The sequence below is a fragment of the Nyctereutes procyonoides genome, unplaced genomic scaffold (genome assembly GCF_905146905.1).
Source record: "Nyctereutes procyonoides isolate TBG_1078 unplaced genomic scaffold, NYPRO_anot_genome, whole genome shotgun sequence".
Classification (NCBI taxonomy): Eukaryota; Metazoa; Chordata; class Mammalia; order Carnivora; family Canidae; genus Nyctereutes; species Nyctereutes procyonoides.
In genome coordinates, this window is record NW_026575142.1 from 54,359,806 (window position 1) to 54,374,691 (window position 14,886).

A 14,886-nucleotide genomic window follows, 5' to 3' on the forward strand; every position below is an offset into this window, starting at 1 on the left:
TTTTTCTTTGTTTTGATAGATTAGCCATGATATGGAAACCAGTGCTCCAGAAGTTAGGTATCTTAAAAATAAGATCTTCTTTTTCATGACTACTAAACAATTTTCAGAGGTTACTAGCTTCCCTGGAGCATATTCTCTAGGACTTAGCTTCTTCTCTGGCAAATATAATAGGAAATCTAAATGATCTGTAATATATCTATACTGTTACCACTACCAGATGCATAAGGCACACCAGTGATGTGCAGATGTCGAAGAAAGTTGGTGTGTTGATTTCAACCTTCCTGGGTGAAAGTTGACAATGAAAGAAGTTGACATATCTACAGGCCAATTACCAAACTTATATACGTAATTAAAGTAGCTCCCTTAAATCTGTGGTAGAAGGTACCTGGTATTCTTGGGTGGAGTTTGAGTAATATGGCTGAGTATGACGTTAAACTGTGGCCATGTGGTGTGTATGGAGAGCTGTGGCACACTAGAAAGCCCCTTTTTAAAACAAAGGCAGCAAGAAAATATTCATCTCCTACACCTTGGAAATTGGGTGTAATATTTAAGGAGTCTTTGGATTACTTACAGGGTAGGGGTAGAGATTTGAAGACTGTTTATTGGCTCCTCCTATGTATCTAGGCTACATGCTTCAAAAAGCAAAGGCTGCAAAATAGTGTCCTGAATACATCATTAACAGGAATAAGGAGACCCAGGTGCTAGTCCTGGCTTTGAACTTGCTTCAGGACCTTGGGACACCACTTACCCTCTCTAACTCAGTTCTTTTATGTAGAGTAATAAGCACATTGCAGGAGAGTTGGTGATGTTAGGCCTGACTCCCGACTGAGGAGTCAGGCCTAACATTCTATAATGCCTGAGGAGTCAATGCTGACTAGGTTCCTTTAAAATGGCCCAGAAAAAGAGTAGCCTCCCACAGTACTGGGAGCCAGGAAAGTCACAAAGACTTCTTAGACACTTGGCGAGAGGCCTCATTCCTGATCATATGTTCTTTTAAAAAATATTTTTTTTGTATTTTTGACAAAATTGTGTACAATGTGATGTTTTGATATATGTATACATTGTGAAGTGACTACCACAGTGAAACTAATTAACACAGCCATCATCTCCCTCACAGTTAGCTTTTGTGGATCTGTGTGTGTTTGGTGAGAATGCTTGAGATCTACCCTTAGCAGATTTCAAGTATACAATATGTTATGGTTAACCGTAGGCACCAGGCTGTATATTAGATCCCCCAAACTTAAAAATGAAAGTTTATACCCTTTGCTGACCCTGTGTTCTTGGTTGTACTATCCTCCTGCTCCTAGTTCCACACCCAGAAAATTGCCATTAATTGTGTGTGTTTCTCTAACCAAATTCTATTTTCTATTTTTATTATCCCCAAGCTTCATGAACTTTCTTTACTAGGTAGGGTTTGGGTTCTTAGGAACTTTTGTACCTCCCATTGGCATATCATGCTTTTTATGCTCTCAAATCTCACTTTTCTTACCAATTCCTGAACGTAATTATGCAGATTTCATCTTGGTCATGTTAATCATGACATGCCCTTAATTACACCTGACACATTTAATTATCTGGTGTCATTATACCTGATCTGTGCCCTCATTCCCTTGACCTGGCCTCAGGCTCTAGGACATAACTGGGGGCACGTGTGTGTATGTGAGTATATGTGTCTGCAGGTCTGTATGTCTATAGCTGACATAGCTCTAATGGTGTATGTATAAATGACTGGACTTTTCTGGCATGGAGAGGTGAGAATCAAGTGGTGTATATCAATTTTGCCTTTTATGAATCATGGTTTGGTGTCAAGTCCTTAGAAGTCTTTCCCTCGCCATACATCCTCAAGCTTTTCTTCTGATATATATTTTTTCTACGCTTTATACTTTTAAGTTTTACATTTAAGTCCTTGACTCATTTGGAGTTGGTTTTTAGGTGAAGTGTGAAGTTCGGTCAAAGTTGATTGATTGGATGGATTGATTGCCTGGATATCCAATTGCTTCAGCACTATCTTTTACAGGCCTCCATGAATTTTCTTTTATACCTTTGTCAAAAATGAGTTGAGTGTATTTTGTGGGGGTCTGTTTCTGAGTTCTCTATTCAGTTCCATTGATCTATATCTCTCCCCTTGCTAGTGCCACACAGTGTGGATTATTGGAGCTAGATAGTAAGTCTTGAAATTGGATAACCTGATTCTTTACACTTTATTTTTCAAAATTGTTTTAGCTACTCTAGTTCTTTTGCCCTACCATATAAATTTTAGAATAATCCTACTTACATCTATAAGAGATATTTCTGAGATCTTGAAAGGAATTGCATGAAACCTCTACATCAATTTGGGGACAAATAATGTCTTTACTGTATTAAGTGTCCCAAAAAAGACTACAAGTATGTCTTCTTTATTTAGATATTTGATATCTTTAGCATTTCAGCATGTATGCTCTGTACATGTTTTGTTAGATTTACTCCTGGGTATTTTATTTTTGTGCAGCTATAGATATTTTCATTTTGTGTCAACAAGTTTTTTGCTAATATATGGAAATGCATAGATTTTTGAATAATTCTTTTTATATGTTGTTGAATTGCAATCACTAATATTTTCCAGGATTTTTGATTTTTGTATTATATTGGAAGGCATATTGACCTGTAATTGTACTGCCTTTGATTGGCTTTCACATTAGTGCAACGCTGGAAAAAAAAAACTGATTTTTGTCTTTTCTATTTTCTAAATGAGATTGTATAGAATTGCTAGTCCTTTTTTTTTTTAAGTTTTATAAAAATTCTCCAGTGAAAAGACATGTGTGCCTGGGCATAACCTTTTTGGAAGTTTTTAGATGAAAATTTCAATTTTGTTTAGTTATAGGGCTATTCAAAGTACGTATTTCCTGTTAAATTAGTGTTTTTCAAGGAATTGGACTACTTCATCCAAGATATTGAAATTCATGTGTATAGAATTGTTTGTTGTATTCCCTTCTTATTGGTGTCTACTGGGTTTGTAGTAGTATCTCCTATGTTATTTCTAAATACCTTATTCCTTAAAAAAATAGCAATTATAGATTTTCTTATTTTATTAAATTAAATTACACTGCTTTAGCTGTGCCACAAATTTTAATATATTGCCTTTTCATTTTCATTTAGTGAAATGTATTTTTTTTAATCTTCTTGGAGACTTGTTCTTTGATCTATGCATTATTTAGAAATGTTCTGTCTCATTTCCATGTTTTTGGAGATTTTTCTTTTATCGTGTTAATTTCTAGTATGATTCTGTTGTGGTTAGAGGACACGCTGCATGATTTCAATTCTGTTAAATTTGTTGAGGTTTGTCTTATGTCCCTGGTTGTTGTATATGTTCCGTGAATGTGCATTCGGTTTTTCGGTGGATAGTTCTATAAATGTTGATTAGATCTTGTTGGTTGATGATGGTGTTGAGTTCTATATCCAGACTGATTTTCTGTCTAGTTGTTTTATCAATGATCAAAAGAGAGGTGTTGAAGTCCCCAACTATAATTGTAATTTGTCTGTTTTTCTTTAATAAATTTTTATTTTTATTTATTTATGATAGAGAGAGAGGGAGAGAGAGAGAGAGAGAGAGAGAGAGAGAGAGAGAGAGAGAGAAGCAGGCTCCATGCACTGGGAGCCCGATGTGGGATTCGATCCCGGGTCTCCAGGATCGTGCCCTGGGCCAAAGGCAGGCGCCAAACCGCTGCGCCACCCAGGGATCCCTGTTTTTCATTTCAGTTCTATTAATTTTTGCTTCGTGTGTTTTGCAGTCCTGTTTGATGCATAACATTTAGGGTTGCTGTGTCTTGGTGGAATGACCATTTTATCATTATATAATCTCTTCTCTGTCACTGGTAATTTTCTTAGCTTTGAAATATACTTTCTCTGATGTTGATATAGCCACAATGCCTCCTTTTGATAAACATTCACACTACATCTTATATTTCAACTTGCCTACTCCATTGTATTTGAAGCAAATCTCTTGCACAAAATATATAGTTGAATATTTTTAAATTCATTCTGCCATATTTTTTTATTGGTGTAAACCATTAACAGTTTGTTGGTCATTTCATTTATTAAACAACCCAGTCATTTCTGTGGGTTTGGAATTCTGCTATTTTAAGAGTTCTAATTCTGTATTTCTCCATCAAAAAATTATCTCTAGGGCAGCCCCAGTGGCTCAGTGGTTTAGCACCGCCTTCAGCCCGGGGCATGATCCTGGAGACCCGGGATCAAGTCCCACGTTGGGCTCCCTGCATGGTGCCTGCTTCTCCCTCTGCCTGTGTCTCTGCCTCTCTCTCTCTCTCTCTCTGTGTGTCTCTCATGAATAAATAAATAAAATCTTAAAAAAAATAAAAATACCTCTTATTTCCTAATCTAGTACCATTTTATTTTATTATTATTATTATTTTTTACTTTTAAAGATTTTTATTTTTGTGAGAGAGCGTGAGAGCCCATGAGTACATGCATGCCTGTGGAGGAGGGACAGAGGAAGAAGCAGACTCCTCCTTGAGCAGGGAGCCAGATGTGGGACTCGATTACCAGACCCTGGGGTCATGACCTGAGTCAAAGGCAGAGGCTTAACCAACTGAGCCAACTAGGCGCCCCCTAGTACCACATTTTAAATCATGAAATTAATATTTGATGAGACATGTCCCATCTTATTCTCTCAAAAAGAGTCTATGTCTTTGGCTAGCTCTTTGTCCAGGAAAAACTTTAAGATCATTTCTTAGTTTTGCCCATGTGTATTTTTATTGTGAAATGTATATCAAAAGATATGTCATTTTAATCATTTTTAAGTGCACAATTTAATGGCATTAATTATATTAACAGTGTAGTGCAACACTATTTATGTCCAAAACTTTTCCATCACCACACATAGAAATTCTGTACTCAGTAAACAGTAACTCTCCTATTTCTCTCTGCTCCCAGCCCAACCTCTGGTAACCTCTAATCCATTTAATATCTTTATCAATTTGCCTGCCCTTGTTATGTAGGTGGTCATCTAATAGTTCTCTTTTTATGTCTGGCTTATTTCACTTAGCATTTGTTTTCATGTTTTGCATGCATCGTAGTTCATTCCTTTTTGTGGCCAAATAATATTCCATTATATGTATATACCACATTTTGTTGGGTTGTTTCCAACTTTTGCTAATTGTGAATAATTCTTAAATGAACATTGTTATGCAAATATTTGAATCTTATGTCGGTGTACTTAGGGGTGGGATTGCTGGGTCATGTGGATTCTTCGTTAACTTCTGGAAGAACCAGTAAGCTCTTTTCCATAAGAGCTGAACAATTTTACATTTCTGTCATTAATGTACTAGAGTTTTAATTTCTCCACATCCTTACCAATACTTTTTTTAAAAAAGTGTTTTTATTATAGCCATCCTAATATGTATGAGGTAGGGGTCCAACTTCATTATTTTGCATGTAGAAATCCAGTTGTCCTTGTACTATTTGTTGAAGATATTCTTCTTTCCTCATTGAATTGCCTCATTTTTGTTTAAAATCAGTGAGTGGCCATAGGTGTATGAGTTTATTTTTGGCCTTCAATTCTATTTCTGCTTGCCTATATTATCCCAGTTCCACACTATTTTGATTACTGTAGCTTTGTAGTAAGTTTTGAAATCAGGAGGTGTGATCCTCCAACTTGTTCTTTTTTTCAGAAATGTTTTGGCTATTCAAGTCTCTTACAACTCCAAATAAATGTAAAGATTGACTTTTCTAAAAAAGACTTGTTACTTTGATAGGAATTCCACCGGATCTATAGGTCTTTTTGGGTACTATTACTATCTTAAAAATATTTTTTTCCAATCCATGAACATGGAATGTCTCTCCATTTGTTTGTCATCTTTAATTTCTTTCAGTGACATTATTTTTGTTTTCAATGTACAAGTAAGTCTTTAACCTCTTTGGTTAAATTTATTTGTCAGTGTCTTATTCCTTAATATTTTAGACTCAGTTGTAAATGGAATTTCTTAACCTCCTTTTCAGATTGTTGCTGAAAATCAGTTGCTTTTCATGTGTTGATCTTGTAACCTGTAATTTTGTTAACTTCTTTTTTAAACTCTAGCAGCTGTCTTGTGGACTCTCTGGGATTTTTGATACCTAGAATTGTGTCATAAGAAAACTGAGAGAGTTTTACTTCCTTTTTCCCTGATTCAGATACTTTTTACTTCTTTTCATGTCTAATTGCTCTGTCTGGAACTTCCAGTACAGTGTTGAATAACAGCAGTGAAAGTGAGCATCCTTGCTTTGTTTCTATCTCAGGGGAAAAGCTTTTAGTCTTTTATCATTAGATATGTGTTAAGCATCACATTTTTATGAATACCTTTTATCCTGTCGTGGATGTTCCTTTATATTCCTGCATTTTTTCGTGTTTATCATAAAAGGGTGTTGAATTTTGCCAGATACCTTCCTGTGTCACTTGAGATGAATGTGGGTATGGGTATGTGTGTGTGTGTGTGTGTGTTTCCTTCATTCTATTAATGTGGCTTACTACATTAAACGATTGTCTTAAGTTGAACCATCCTTGTATTCGAGGAAAAATTCCACTTGCTCATGGTGTATAATCCTTTTAACATGCTGTTGGATTCCATTTTCTAGTATTTGTTGATTTCTACATCTGTATTCATAAGGCATATTAGTATGTAATTTTATTTTCATGTGGTATTTATAGCTTTGGTATCAGAGGAATGCTGGCTTTGTATGAATTAGAACTTGTTACTTCCTCTTATGTTTTTTTTGGAAAAGTAGGGAAAGATTAGTGTTAATTCTTCATTTTTCTTTCAAGATTTATTTCTTTGTTTTAGAGAGAAAGAGCATGTGTGAATGGGGAGGGCCAGGGGGCAGAGGGAGAGAATCACAAGCAGGCTCCCACTAAACATGGAACCTGATGTGGGGCTAGATCTCACGACCCTGGAATCATGACCTAAGCCAAAATCAAGAGTCAGATGCTTAACTGACTGAGCCACCCAGGAACCCCAAGATTAGTGTTAATTCTTTTAATATTTAGTAGAATTCAATAGTGAAGCCATCTGGTCCTGGGCTTTTCTTTTTGGGAGTCTGTTTACTGATTCAGTCTCTATTTGTTACAGGTCTGATGAGATGATCAATTTCTTCTTGATTAGGTAATTTGTGTGTTTCTAAGAATTTTTTTCTTCATTTAGGTTACCTAATTTTTTCATGTAGTTCATAGTATTCTCTAATACTCTTTTTTTTTTATTTCTGTAAGGTTGGTAGTAATGTCCACACTAATTTCTAATTTTAGTTATTTGCTTCTTTTTTTTTTCTTCTTTGCCAGTCTAGCTGAAGGTTTGTCAGTTGATCCTTTCTAAGAACAAATTTTGGTTTTGTTGATTCTATTGTCTTTCCATTCTCTATTTCATTTATCTTCATTGTAATCTTTGCTGTTTTTTTCTTTCTAATAATTTTCAATGTCATAAATTTTTTTCTAGCTCTACAAAATGCAGAGTTAGGTTACTGATTTAAGATCTTTCTTTTAAATATATGTATTTACAGTTATAAATTTCCCTCTGAGTATTGCCTTTGTTGCATTCCATAAGTTTTAATATGTTGTGTTTTTTCCTGTTTTTCTTTTCTTTTCTCCCTAAGTATATTCTAATTTTTGTTTTGACCCATTGGTTGTCTAAAGATGTGTTGCCTGATTTCCACATATTTTTAATTATCTCACTTCCTTCTCTTGATTTCCAGCTTTATTACTTTGAAGTCAGAGAAGAGACTTTGTGTGATTTCAGTCTTTTAAAATTTATGTAGACTTTTGTTTTAAACTTACTTCCTTTTTTTTATTTTGCTTATTCATGAAAGACACACAGAGGCAGAGATATAGGCTGAGGGAGAAGCAGTCTCCCTGTGGGAAGCCCGATGTAGGACTTGATCCCAGGACCCTGGGATCACGCTCTGAGCTGAAATCAGATGCTCAATCACTGAACCACCCAGGCATCCCTATGTAGACTGTTCTATGTTCTAACATATAGTGTCTCTTGGACGCCATCCCATATGCAATTAAGAAGAATGTGTATTTAGTTGTTGGATTGAATGTTCTATATATTTGTTAGGTCTAATTGGTTTACAGTGTTGTCCAAGTGTACTCTTTCCTTATTGATCTTATATCCAGATGTGTTCAGTATTAAAAGCAGTATATTGAAGTCTCCAACTATATATTTCTCCTTCAATTCTGTTAGTATTGGCTGTATTTATTTTGAGGCTATTTACTGAACATGGTTTATAATTGTTATGTTTTCTTGATGAAATTGACCCTTGTATGTAATGGCCTTCTTTGTCTCTTGTAGCAGTTTTTAACTGAAAGTCTATTTTTTCTGGTATTAGTATAACCACTCAGCTCATTTTTTCCCATTTTTTCACTTTCAATCTATTCATGCCATTATATTTGCACTGAGTCTCCCGTGAATAGCATATATTTTCTTTGTGAGTCTATATGTCTTGCGAAAACTGGACATTTGAGTATAATAATGTGGTAACCCTGGAAGTCAAATTCTTCCTTTTCCCCAGGGTTTTTGTTTTTATTTTTCATTTTGATTGTTGAAGATTGTAGTAGTTAATTTGTCTAATGACTTTTCTAAGTTGTTTTTTGCAGAGATTGTATTTCTTTCATTTGTAGTCTCTATAGTCTCTGTTTCTTAGCTTTTGTTCATCTTTTGTTTCATGGAGATTTTCTAGAACACCAGCGGTAAGAAAATCTTTTAGTCTTTGTAGATTTGCTCTGTTCTGAACCTTCCTTTGACACCTAGCTGGATTTTCACTGAACATAAGGTCCATCTGAAGTCAAAGCTTAAGGTCTTCTGAGGTCTTTTCTGAGAATTCATTTTGCCTTGGGCTTCTGCATGGCTTTCTAAATCCCCCCATAAATATGGGTATTTTTTTATTGCTCCTGTTTCACAAAGAAACTTCACCCCAACTTTTCCTCCTAAGACTTAATTTGTCTGTTACATGTCTCAACTGTAATGTCTTGCCTCAGCTGTCTGCAAATTGTCCACTTTTGCAGTATTTTCAACTAATACCCCGTGCTTTTCTGTTCTCAGTGAGTTCCAAGTTAGGGAAAACAGAGATGAGCACCTTACAACACCTTACACCACTGCTTCAGCTAGTCCCCCAGTCAGGTTAGAACAGATGTACCCAACAATTTGCAAAGAATTCTACTTGCTCTGGAACCAGGAATGGAATGCCCCACTAGGAATGCAGGCTGCTGTTGTCGCCGTCGCCTTATTCTTCTTCTTTCTTCTTCTTCTCCTTCCTTTTCAAGATTTTATTTATTCATGAGAGAGACCGAGCGAGAGAGAGGGGCAGAGACACAGGCAGAGACACAGGCTCCCTGCGTGGAGCCTGACGTGGAACTGGATCCCAGGATCACGGCCTGGGCTGAAGGCAGGCGCTAAACCGCTGAGCCACCCAGGGATCTGCAAGGCTGTTGTCTTCAAGACTGCTGCCCAGCTAGAGGGTATGGGGCAAAGTCAAATAAAACAATAAAACACTGAATGCCTTTCTACTATTTCAAAATTATATTTTCTTGAATCTGTGTTCACTTGATTACCATAAGCCTTTGATTAACTTCCAGAGTTCTGACAATCTTGGTTCTGACAGTTTCTGCCTTTTTTATTTTATTTTTTTATTTCTGTGGGAGAATGGGAGCTTGGAGCTACATACTTGGTCACTTTGCTGATGTCATTCTTGGCCATTTCTTAAAAAGGAAAACAGTCATTTATAGATCAGTGTTGGAAAATTTATCTCATTTTCATAAATAACTAGGGACTAATGAATTATGGAGTACTAGACAGCTGAGAAAGGAATGAGGGAAATATCAGCCATAGGCTGATCTTCGGGATGTATTTTTAAATGAGAAAAGTAAGGTAGAGAAAGCATTAAAGTTTTCTACCATGTAGCTGGAAAAGGGGTGGGTGTCAGGAAATGATGCTGTGTATGCATTTTTTTATAGTAAGTAAAATGGAATGTCAACATTTTGAAGACAGCTATAAGGAGGGAGGAGAAACGTGTAGGGGAGATGTAGAGGCTAGACATAGAGGTATATGCTTTATTTTGTAGATCTGATGTTAGAGCCAGATACTTAAATAATTTTGAAACAAAGTATAAGTTTCTTTAAAAGATGAACTTAACTAACTATATCCTTTGGTACATAATCTCAGGGAGCGAACTATTTCAAATGATTTTATCTATATATGGATTATATCTCTCTTTTTTTCCATACACACATACATTTTTTTTAGGAGAGGGGCTGAGGGAAAAGGAGAGAGACTCTCTCTTAAGCAGGCTCCATGCCCAGTGCAGAGCCCGATGTGGCCCTGAGATCATGACCTAAGCTGAAATCAAGAGTCAGATGCTTAGTGGACTGAGCCACCTAGGCACCCACACACATATATATTTTTAACAATATTTTTCACCATTTTCACTGAAAAGTCCAAGAAACCTAGACAGTGAATACCCTAGTAGCAATGAATATTCTTCATACTCAAACTGGGTCTTAAAATAATATTTCTTACAAAAAGAAAATAGACTTTCATAAAGATATGGCTAGTTTTAGGTACGAATTTAAATTTACAAGATAAAACTGGAATATCTTTATTACCAGTTAGCAAAGAAACTCAGTGGCTACTAGGATCATGTCAAATGTCTCCAACTAGCCAGAGATAGGAGGTTGTGTATCAGTAAAGATTACATCTGAAATGAATAGAAGCATATCAAATATGTTTAAATCCATGTCATTTTTTAAAAACGATTTTATTGGGCAGCCCCGGTGGCTCAGTGGTTTAGCGCTGCCTTCAGCCCAGGGTGTGATCCTGGAGACCCGACATCGAGTCCCACATTGGGCTACCTGCAAGGAGCCTGCTTCTCCCTCTGCCTGGGTCTCTGCCTCTCTCTCTCTCTCTCTCTCTCTCTCTCTCTCTCTCTCTCTCATGAAAATAAATAAATAAATAAATAAAATCTTAAAAAATATTTATTCTTGAGAGACACAGAGGAAGAGGCAGAGAGAGAAGCAGGCTCCCCTGAGGCGGGACTCTATCCCAGATCTCCAGGATCACGCCCGTGGTCAAAGGCTGCGCTAAACCACTGAGCCACCCAGGCTGCTCTAAGTCCATGTCTATATAAGCATCTTTATCCTCTTAAAATAACCCTTACTGCTTACGTATGGCAGATTCTATGGGCCAACTCATTATTTTTGAAAATTAGTGAATAGGTGAATAATTGGGCATTTATCCTGTTTTTTTAATAAGATCTATACCTTATTGATGAATAAATGAATAATTGATGAGAATATATTTCCCTTTATAGAACATTTTACTAACAGTCAAAAAGTGATAGAATGAGATTATGATCATTTTGCAACTCTCAAAGAATTAATAGATCTAAGTAATGATCACCAACATTTCGTATCATAAAAGGAGAGAGAATTGGATATTATATGCCTCTAAATGGAAGTAATAATATAATAGAACAAAATTGCCAGGTTTCTAGATTTATCTGCCAAACCATAGGAAGTATAGGGCATTAAAGATCATTTTAAATAGCAAATAAGGTTGCAATCTGCAAAATCAGATTGTGAGAAACTATAAAATAACAAAAATTCTCAGAAATGGAATATATCTGTGAAGAATTTGGAGAGAATAAGATGCAAATGAAATAGACTGATTGTAAATAGACTGATTGAAAGACTGATAACAGAGTTCATAAGGTGATGGGGGAGATGTGAACACTGGCTGGATATTTGATGATACTGAGGATTTAGCATTAATTTTTAAAGTGTGATGATGTTGGAATCAGATCGTAAATGAAAAGAGTCCTACGTTTTAGAGATAACATAACTGATGAAATGATACAACATCAGAGGTTAGGAAGTGAATGAGGTATAGGTATGAAAAAATCAGCCATACATCAATAATTGGGAATGCATAAATCAGGTTCATTATACTGTTCTCTCTACTCTTAAATATGTTTGAAAATGTCCATAATAGAATCTTTTTTTTAAAATGATTGGGAAATAAACCTTCAAACTAAAACTATTGAAAGTCACATTTTAAGGTAAATATGTATATATTCTTCAGGCAAAAGGAAAATTATCTTGGATGAAAGGTCAGGAATTACAAAACAAGAATAAATGGAAAGTATATCTTTATTGGCAAATAATAAATGAATAGATGAACATTGTCCAAAACGAGATGGGTTTGAAATATAAATAAAATACACAAAATGGTATAATAATTGTGAAAATTTAAGTGGAGTTTCAATGCTGTAAAGCAGTACTCCTCAAACTTTTAATATATGAATCATCTTGATAAATTGTAGATTTTGATCAAAAGGTCTGGGGTGGTGCTAGAGATGTGTCATGTTTGACAACCTCCCAGGTGATTTTTATGCCGCTGGTCTAAGAACAGATAGCTAAGGACACATAGTAGCAAAGTTAAATTTCTCCAATATCCTGGGAAAGGTAAAAAGACGTTTATTAGACTTTGATATGTCAAGTGTGCTTGCTGTAATCTTCATTTTAAGAACATAAAAGAGGCCAGCCCCGAGTGGCTCAGCCGTTTAGCGCCACCTTCAGCCCAGGGCGTGATCCTGGAGACCCGGGATCGAGTCCCACGTTGGGCTCCCTGCATGGAGCCTGCTTCTCCCTCTGCCTGTCTCTGCCTCTCTCTCTCTCTGCGTGTGTCATAAATAACTAAAATCTAAAAAAAAAAAAAAAAAAAAAAAGAGTAGTAAAAGAATGTGAAACTACAAAGATAATAAGATAATAGGATAATAGTGAGGGAAATGGAATTGTAGAGTATAATCCCTCTGAAAGGAACATAGAGAAATAGAACACCTGGACACCAATATTTGGAAGGTAAATTCAAACTTAGGTATTTCAGTAGTATAACTGAAGTTTGGGGGTAAGTGCTCCAATTAAATGGCACAGGTTGTCATTGTCAGACTGGCAAATCCCCATTTTATGCTTCTAAAGAGAAATATGTGAAACTTAGGATACAGAAAGATTGAAAAGTACAAGGATGAGAAAAGTGTTCCATGGAGACGGTCACCCCCCCCCCAAAAAAAAAGCTGTGATAAATATCAGAAAACGCAAACTTTGACAAAAAATATTGCAAGGAAAAAAAAGTGGCAAGTTTGGAAACATAGATGTTTTATATTCTTTCTTCCTATAAAGTCTTGAACGATGTTGTGTTTTCTACGCTTACGATGCCTGTCAATTCAAGCGAGGTGTGAAGTGCTCAGGAGTCGCCTGTGGCTAAAGGCTGCTTTTTGTTTTTTGTTTTTTGTTTTTTTAAGATTTTATTTATTTATTCCTGAGACACACACAGAGAGAGGCAGGGGCACAGGCAGAGGGAGAAGCAGGCTCCGTGCTGGGAGCCCGACGTGGGATTCGATCCTGAGACCCCGGAGTCACGACCTGGGCCCAAGGCAGGTGCTCAGCCGCCGCCGAGCCCTCCACCCCCCTACCCCACCCCCCACCCCGGCGTCCCAAGGCGGCTGTTCCAGACAGCCTGGAACTGTTATACCCAGCTCAACTGGAGGCAGGGAGAGTCCTATTGGTAACATGTGAACTAGTCATTATTACAGGAATGCAAGTGAAACACGAACTGCAAAGTGATTGGGGACCAAGCAGAAATCTCACAGAGGAAGACATAGACTTGGCCAACACGCACATGAGAAAATGCTCCGCATCACTGGCCATCAGGGAAATACAAATCAAAACCACAATGAGATACCACCTCACACCAGGGAGAATGGGGAAAATTAACAAGGCAGGAAACCACAAATGTTGGAGAGGATGTGGAGAAAGGGGAACCCTCTTGCACTGTTGGTGGGAATGTGAACTGGTGCAGCCACTCTGGAGAACTGTGTGGAGGTTCCTCAAAGAGTTAAAAATAGACCTGCCCTACGACCCAGCAATTGCACTGCTGGGGATTTACCCGAAAGATACAGATGCAGTGAAATGCTGGAACACCTGCACCCCGATGTTTCTAGCAGCAATGTCCACAATAGCCAAACTGTGGAAGGAGCCTCGGTGTCCATCGAAAGATGATGGATAAAGAAGATGTGGTCTATGTATACAATGGAATATTCCTCAGCCATTAGAAATGACAAATACCCACCATTTGCTTCAACGTGGATGGAACTGGAGGGTATTATGCTGAGTGAAGTAAGTCAATCGGAGAAGGACAAACATTACATGGTCTCATACATTTGGGGAATATAAAGAATAGTGAAAGGGAATAAAGGGGAAAGGAGAAAAATGAGTGGGAAATATCAGGAAGGGAGACAGAACATGAGAGACTCCTAACTCTGGGAAATAAGCAAGGGGTAGTGGAAGGGGAGGTGGGTGGGGGGTGGGGGTGAATGGGTGACGGGCACTGAGGGGGGCACTTGATGGGATGAGCGCTGGGTGTCATTCTATATGTTGGCAAATTGAACACCAATAAAAAATAAATTAAAAAAAAAGAAATTCTATACAAAAAATAAATAATAAAGCGCGGGAGCCGCGTCTTCCTGGTGAACGCGCTGTGGCCAGCAGGGGGCGCGCGGAGCCGGCGGGACGGCCCAGCCCGCGGTGCTGGAAGACCAGATGCGGTTTCAGGGAGGGAAAACCAGACTTTTAGGAAAACAACACTTTACCCAGAAAACTATTAGGTGATCAGTCGAGAAATTCTTGGAACATCTCTAAGTACAATCTAAGTCCATTAATGCATCCGCCGTACACCCACCCAAACACACCCACAAACCCTCTCCCCCCCCCCCCCACATTCCTTCCAAGCCCTTTTCTGGCCATAGGCTTTGACCCCATGCGATTGTGGCCCCGGGAAAGTGGGCTCGGGGGTCTTTGAGCACAGTTCGACGGTG